Source organism: Ranitomeya variabilis, chromosome 3 (genome assembly GCF_051348905.1).
Source record: "Ranitomeya variabilis isolate aRanVar5 chromosome 3, aRanVar5.hap1, whole genome shotgun sequence".
NCBI lineage: Eukaryota > Metazoa > Chordata > Amphibia > Anura > Dendrobatidae > Ranitomeya > Ranitomeya variabilis.
Window position 1 is genome coordinate 531,104,427 of NC_135234.1, and position 8,461 is coordinate 531,112,887.

The window sequence follows — 8,461 nt, forward strand, 5'->3', positions numbered from 1 at the left end:
ACACAGCCAGTCAGCATTATTCTCCGCTGCATGCAGTCATCTGTCTTCCACCTGTAATGACTGAGTGCCCCCTAATTCTCAGTATGGTTCTTGGAAGGAATATGTCATGTGCCAGTGATCACTTATCACAAAAGTTATCCGTTACTCTATGTAACGGCAAACTTGTGAATCCTCAATCACGTGCAATACTCAATGTGAGGATCCTCTGGTGCTGGTTGAAAGATCGAGCTGTAATGTGACCGCAAATATGTCATTTGCATACTCCCTGTCACATGCAGATTAGACGCTCAATTTACTTGTATTGAGTGAGGCAGCATCTGTCTAGTTGAAAAGTGGCAAGAAGTTGGCATATTGCATACTTGGGTTCACATGACAGCTCAGTCTTGAAGCTGTCATTGTAGGATCCCCACAGTGAGTGATGATTTTGAGGATTTACAGGTCTACAGTCATGTAGAGTGATAGCAGACTTTCGTGATAAATCCAGTTAACCCCTTTAAGGTGCATTTAAATGAGCAAACTGGCGTTTAAAGGGGTTTTTCACTCCAGAGCAGACTTTCCATAAGCAGTGCAATTTACTGCATAACTAAGTGTGTCATATATTTAATGTTAGAATTCGGCTCTGCTACTCTGTTCAAGAGGTTGTCACACGACTAGATGTATGTGGTTTACAATAAATTATGGTTACTTTCTGACTAGATTCTCATCTACTTCTCACAGTATAACTTTGAGAAACCTGATCTTACTCCCTGTGTAGGAAAGACTAAGTGCAACATGAAGGGATAAGGTGAATGGAACTAGGGAAGGGGTGAGTGGAGTCCCCTAAGCAGGTCTAACATCACCCTGCCTGCCCTAAGCATCCCTATACAGGTTCCGCACCTATCGCTGAGCAGGATACCTAAACCCTGCCTGACCCTGTCAATAAGCCCTGCATAGGGAAGTACAGGATAGCAATAATTGATCCCCACTACCACTAAAGACAGTTGGGATACACAAACAAAGGGAACACTTAGAAAGGGTAGACTTATAGAGAAACACAAATGTCCTCCAAAAACCAAAGAGGAAGACAGTCGGCTGCTATAGCATCAAGCCTCAACAGGGAAATGGAAATGGAAATATCACTGGCAACTCCCAGCAGGAAGCTGGGAGTTATAAACACCCTTGTCCAAGTGTGTCCACTAGAGCCAGGAGAGATTACCATTGGGTCCTAAAGTCAGAAGGACTAGGAAGGAGTCTGCAAAGCCAGCCGCTGAGACCTTCTGCAGCTAGATGCAGTGTGACTGAAGCCTCTGACACACCAGTGACAGTACCCTCCCTTCTACGAGTGGCCTCTGAACACTGAAGACCAAGCTTTTTAGGACAAGAGGTGGGAAATGAACAAACCAGCCTGGAGGCATTCAACTCTGATGCCTAGATCCACATCCTTTTCTCTGGGCCATAACCCTCCAAGTATTGTAGGGAACGACATTGGAGGCAAGAATCTACAATCCTCGAAATCTAAAACTCCAGGTTTCCATCAACCATTATTGGGGGCGGTGGTAGGGGTGAGGGCTCAAGATGTTCCACATATTTCTTGAGCAAAGACCTGTGGAAGACATTATGGATTTTAAGAACCTGAGGTAGCTCAAGACAAAATGCTGCTGGACTAATGACTGCGGTTATTTTATAGGGACCAATGAATCTAGGTCCCAGCTTCCAGGAAGTAACCTTCAACTTGATGTTGCTAGTGGACAACCACACAAAATCATTCACATTCAGGTCCGGACCTGGCAAGTGTTTTCTGTCAGCCATGCATTTGTACCCGTCTCCTATAATCAAATTACTCAGAACCCCCCGCCACACTGAGAAGAGCAAGGAAGCAAACCATTCCACTTCTGGAACTCCCGAAGTCCACCCCTGCTAAAAGTATCAAATTGAGGATGGTAACCGAATACACCAAAAAACGTTGACCTGCCAGTATATTCCTGATGATGATAATTGCTGCCATTGCTGAACCTCATAGCGGAGGTCATTAACCTCTAGAGACAGACAGCGCAGCTGCTCTGTTAGTTCTGCAACCGCATCCATACCAAAGGGAGAAAAAGAAAACAACACACCTAAAAAAACACGCAAAAAATAATGTGTCAGTTTTTTTCCCTTAAATATGCAACATGAAGGGGAAAGGGGAAGAGAACCCAACACTAGGAAAGGGTGGAGTGGAGACCCCTAGGCAGATCTAACATCACCCTGTCTGCCCTAAGCATACCTACATATGTTCCGCACCTATCGCCGAGCATATTCCTGAATAGGGAAGGACAGGATGTGCACTAGTCAATTCCCACTAAGACTAAAGGCAGCTGGAATAGACAAACAAGGGGAACACTTAGCTTGAGTAGACTCAGAGAGAAACACAGATGTCCTCCAAACACCAAAGAGGAAGATAAGCAACTGCTATACCTCCAAGCCTCAACATGGAAATAAACACCCTGGTCCAGGTGTGAACTAGAGATGGGGAAGGTTGCCACTGAGTCCTAAAGTCATAAGGACTAGGAAGGGGTCTGCAAAGCCAACTGCTGAGACCTTCAGGAGCTAGATGCAGTGCGACTGTCTGCAGCCTCTGACACACCCTTGACATCTAAATGAGAATCTCTTAGGCAGGTAATTGCAACTATGAAAATCACACACTTGCATGTTGTGAAATTGGATTCTGGGCTCCCCCGGTGGCCACTTGTGGAATTGTACTTGTGTGCATCATCCCCTCTGTTCACCTGCTCCTATCAGGATGTGGGAGTCGCTATATAACCTTGCTCCTCTGTCAGTTTCATGCCGGTCAACAATGTAATCAGAAGCCTTTCTGTGCATGTTCCTGCTACTAGACAACTCCCAGCTAAGTTGGACTTTTGTCCTTGTGTGTTTTTGCATTTTGTTCCTGTTCACAGCTGCTGTTTCGTTACTGTGTCTGGAAAGCTCTTGTGAGCGGAAATTGCCACTCTGGTGTTATGAGTTAATGCTAGAGTCTTAAAGTAATTTCTGGATGGTGTTTTGATAGGGTTTTCTGCTGACCATGAAAGTTGTTGTGAATTTGCTTTTTGCTCCCTCTAGTGGTTACTAGTTTTTTGACTCTGGTTTTTTCTGTCATTCCTTTTATCCGCACCTGGGTCGTTAGTTAGGGGTGTTGCTATATAAGCTCCCTGGACCTTCAGTTCAATGCCTGGCAACGTAGTTATCAGAGCTAGTCTGCTGTGCTCTTGTCTACTGATCCTGGTTCCAGTTATATCAGCTAAGTCTGCCTTTTGCTTTTTGCTATTTGTTTTGGTTTTGTATTTTTGTCCAGCTTGTTCCAAATCTGTATCCTGACCTTTGCTGGAAGCTCTAGGGGGCTGGTGTTCTCCCCCCGGACCGTTAGACGGTTCGGGGGTTCTTGAATTTCCAGTGTGGATTTTGATAGGGTTTTTGTTGACCATATAAGTTACCTTTCTTTATTCTGCTATCAGTAAGCGGGCCTCTCTGTGCTAAACCTGGTTCATTTCTGTGTTTGTCATTTCCTCTTACCTCACCGTTATTATTTGTGGGGGGCTTCTATCCAGCTTTGGGGTCCCCTTCTCTGGAGGCAAGAAAGGTCTTTTGTTTTCCTCTACTAGGGGTAGCTAGATTCTCCGGCTGGAGCGTGTCATCTAGAATCAACGTAGGAATGATCCCCGGCTACTTCTAGTGTTGGCGTTAGGAGTAGATATATGGTCAAACCAGTTACCACTGCCCTATGAGCTGGATTTTTGTATTCTGCAGACTTCCACGTACCTCTGAGACCCTCGCCATTGGGGTCATAACAGTTTGCCAGGCCAGTATTAAATGTTTAATGCATTGCAGAAGAGGGATTATAAGAAAGAAGATTCTGAGTTTTTTTTTTTTTTTTTTTTTTTTTCTTCTTCCCCTTTACCTCAGAGTGGCTATGCTTGCTGCAGACATGAATGTCCAGACCTTGATTACAAGTGTGGACCAGCTGGCTACTCGTGTGCAGGGCATACAAGACTATGTTATCAGAAATCCTAGGTCAGAACCTAAAATACCGATTCCTGAACTGTTTTCCGGAGACAGGTTTAAGTTTAGGAATTTCATGAATAATTGTAAATTGTTTTTGTCCCTGAGACCCTGTTCATCTGGAGACTCTGCTCAGCAAGTCAAAATTGTTATTTCGTTCTTACGGGGCGACCCTCAGGATTGGGCTTTTTCGCTGGCGCCAGGAGATCCGGCATTGGCTGATATTGATGCGTTTTTTCTGGCGCTCGGTTTACTTTATGAGGAACCCAATCTTGAGATTCAGGCAGAAAAGGCCTTGCTGGCTATGTCTCAGGGGCAGGACGAGGCTGAAGTGTATTGCCAAAAATTTCGGAAATGGTCCGTGCTGACACATTGGAACGAGTGTGCACTGGCCGCTAATTTTAGAAATGGCCTTTCTGAAGCCATTAAGAATGTTATGGTGGGTTTTCCCATTCCCACAGGTCTGAATGATACTATGGCACTGGCTATTCAAATTGACCGGCGGTTGCGGGAGCGCAAAACCGCAAATTCCCTCATGGTGTTGTCTGAACAGACACCTAATTCGGTGCAATGTGATAGAAAAACCGCAAATTCCCTCATGGTGTTGTCTGAACAGACACCTGATTTAATGCAATGTGATAGAATCCTGACTAGAAATGAGCGGAAAATTCATAGACGCCGGAATGGCTTGTGCTACTACTGTGGTGATTCTACACATGTTATCTCAGCATGCTCTAAACGTAAAGCTAAGGTTGTTAGTCCTGTCACCGTTGGTAATTTGCAACCTAAATTTATTCTGTCTGTAACTTTGATTTGCTCACTGTCGTCTTATCCTGTCATGGCGTTTGTAGATTCAGGTGCTGCCCTGAGTCTTATGGATCTGTCATTTGCTAAGCACTGTGGTTTTACTCTTGAACCATTAGAAAATCCTATTCCTCTTAGGGGTATTGATGCTACGCCATTGGCAGCAAATAAACCGCAGTATTGGACACAGGTTACCATGTGCATGACTCCTGAACACCGCGAGGTGATACGTTTCCTGGTTTTACATAAAATGCATGATTTGGTTGTTTAAGGGCTGCCATGGTTACAGACCCATAATCCAGTCCTGGACTGGAAGGCTATGTCAGTCTCAAGTTGGGGCTGTCGGGGTATTCATGGGGATTCCCTGCCTGTGTCTATTGCTTCTTCTACGCCTTCGGAAGTTCCGGAGTATTTGTCTGATTATCAGGATGTCTTCAGTGAGTCTGAGTCCAGTGCACTGCCTCCTCATAGGGACTGTGACTGTGCTATAGATTTGATCCCAGGCAGTAAATTTCCTAAGGGAAGACTGTTTAATCTGTCGGTACCTGAACATACCGCTATGCGTTCATATATCAAGGAGTCTCTGGAGAAAGGACATATTCGTCCGTCTTCTTCCCCTCTTGGTGCGGGATTCTTTTTTGTGGCAAAAAAGGACGGATCTTTGAGACCTTGTATTGATTATCGGCTTTTAAATAAGATCACTGTCAAATTTCAGTATCCTTTACCGCTGTTGTCTCATTTGTTTGCCCGGATTAAAGGTGCCAAGTGGTTCACCAAGATAGACCTTCGTGGTGCGTACAACCTTGTGCGCATTAAGCAAGGTGATGAATGGAAAACCGCATTCAATACGCCCGAAGGTCATTTTGAGTACTTGGTGATGCCTTTTGGGCTCTCCAATGCGCCTTCAGTTTTTCAGTCCTTTATGCATGACATTTTCCGGAAGTATCTGGATAAATTTTTAATTGTTTATCTGGATGATATTTTGGTTTTTTCTGATAATTGGGATTCGCATGTGGAGCAGGTCAGGTTGGTCTTTAAAATTTTGCGTGAAAATTCTTTGTTTGTCAAGGGCTCAAAGTGTCTCTTTGGTGTACAGAAGGTTCCCTTTTTGGGGTTCATTTTTTCCCCTTCTGCTGTGGAGATGGACCCAGTCAAGGTCCGAGCTATTCTTGATTGGACTCAGCCCTCGTCAGTTAAGAGTCTTCAGAAGTTCTTGGGTTTCGCTAACTTCTACCGTCGTTTTATCGCTAATTTTTCTAGCATTGTGAAACCTTTGACGGATATGACCAAGAAGGGCTCCGATGTAGCTAACTGGGCTCCTGCTGCCGTGGAGGCTTTCCAGGAGTTGAAACGCCGGTTTACTTCGGCGCCTGTTTTGTGCCAGCCCGATGTCTCACTTCCCTTTCAGGTTGAGGTGGATGCTTCAGAGATTGGAGCAGGGGCCGTTTTGTCGCAGAGAGGCCCTGGTTGCTCTGTTATGAAACCTTGTGCCTTTTTCTCTAGGAAGTTTTCGCCTGCCGAGCGAAATTATGATGTGGGCAATCGGGAGTTGTTGGCCATGAAATGGGCATTTGAGGAGAGGCGTCATTGGCTCGAGGGTGCTAAGCATCGTGTGGTGGTCTTGACTGATCACAAAAATCTGATGTATCTCGAGTCTGCTAAACGCCTTAATCCGAGACAGGCCCGCTGGTCATTGTTTTTCTCCCGCTTTGATTTTGTTGTCTCGTATTTACCAGGTTCAAAGAATGTGAAGGCCGATGCTCTTTCTAGGAGCTTTGTGCCTGATGCTCCTGGAGTCGCTGATCCTGTTGGTATTCTTAAAGATGGAGTTATCTTGTCAGCTATTTCTCCGGATCTGCGACGTGTGTTGCAGAGATTTCAGGCTGATAGGCCTGAGTCTTGTCCACCTGACAGACTGTTTGTCCCGGATAAGTGGACCAGCAGAGTCATTTCCGAGGTTCATTCCTCGGTGTTGGCAGGTCACCCGGGAATTTTTGGCACCAGAGATCTGGTGGCCAGGTCCTTTTGGTGGCCTTCCTTGTCAAGGGATGTGCGGTCATTTGTGCAGTCCTGTGGGACTTGTGCTCGAGCTAAGCCTTGCTGTTCTCGTGCCAGCGGTTTGCTCTTGCCCTTGCCTGTCCCGAAGAGACCTTGGACACATATCTCCATGGATTTCATTTCTGATCTTCCGCTATCTCAGGGCATGTCCGTTATCTGGGTGATATGTGATCGCTTCTCAAAGATGGTCCATTTGGTTCCTTTGCCTAAGCTGCCTTCCTCTTCCGATCTGGTTCCTGTGTTTTTCCAGAACGTGGTTCGTTTGCACGGCATCCCTGAGAATATTGTGTCAGACAGAGGATCCCAGTTCGTTTCCAGGTTCTGGCGATCCTTTTGTAGTAGGATGGGCATTGATTTGTCGTTTTCGTCTGCTTTCCATCCTCAGACTAATGGACAGACGGAGCGAACCAATCAGACTTTGGAGGCTTATTTGAGGTGTTTTGTCTCTGCTGATCAGGACGATTGGGTGACATTCTTGCCGTTGGCTGAGTTTGCCCTTAATAATCGGGCTAGTTCCGCCACCTTGGTTTCGCCTTTTTTCTGCAACTCTGGTTTCCATCCTCGCTTTTCTTCGGGTCATGTGGAGCCTTCTGACTGTCCTGGGGTGGATTCTGTGGTGGATAGGTTGCAGCGGATCTGGAATCATGTGGTGGACAACTTGAAGTTGTCACAGGAGAGGGCTCAGCGCTTTGCCAACCGCCGCCGCGGTGTGGGTCCCCGACTACGCGTTGGGGATTTGGTATGGCTTTCTTCCCGCTTTGTTCCTATGAAGGTCTCCTCTCCCAAATTTAAACCTCGTTTTATTGGGCCTTACAGGATATTGGAAATCCTTAATCCTGTATCTTTTCGTCTGGATCTTCCTGTGTCGTTTGCTATTCACAATGTATTTCATAGGTCCTTGTTGCGGCGGTACATTGTGCCTGTAGTTCCTTCTGCTGAGCCTCCTGCTCCGGTGTTGGTTGAGGGCGAGTTGGAGTACGTGGTGGAGAAGATCTTGGATTCTCGCCTCTCCAGGCGGAGGCTTCAGTACCTGGTCAAGTGGAAGGGCTATGGTCAGGAGGATAATTCCTGGGTGGTCGCCTCTGATGTTCATGTGGCCGATTTAGTTCGTGCCTTTCATGCCGCTCATCCTGATCGCCGTGGTGGTCGTGGTGAGGGTTCGGTGACCCCTCACTAAGGGGGGGGTACTGTTGTGAATTTGCTTTTTGCTCCCTCTAGTGGTTACTAGTTTTTTGACTCTGGTTTTTTCTGTCATTCCTTTTATCCGCACCTGGGTCGTTAGTTAGGGGTGTTGCTATATAAGCTCCCTGGACCTTCAGTTCAATGCCTGGCAACGTAGTTATCAGAGCTAGTCTGCTGTGCTCTTGTCTACTGATCCTGGTTCCAGTTATATCAGCTAAGTCTGCCTTTTGCTTTTTGCTATTTGTTTTGGTTTTGTATTTTTGTCCAGCTTGTTCCAAATCTGTATCCTGACCTTTGCTGGAAGCTCTAGGGGGCTGGTGTTCTCCCCCCGGACCGTTAGACGGTTCGGGGGTTCTTGAATTTCCAGTGTGGATTTTGATAGGGTTTTTGTTGACCATATAAG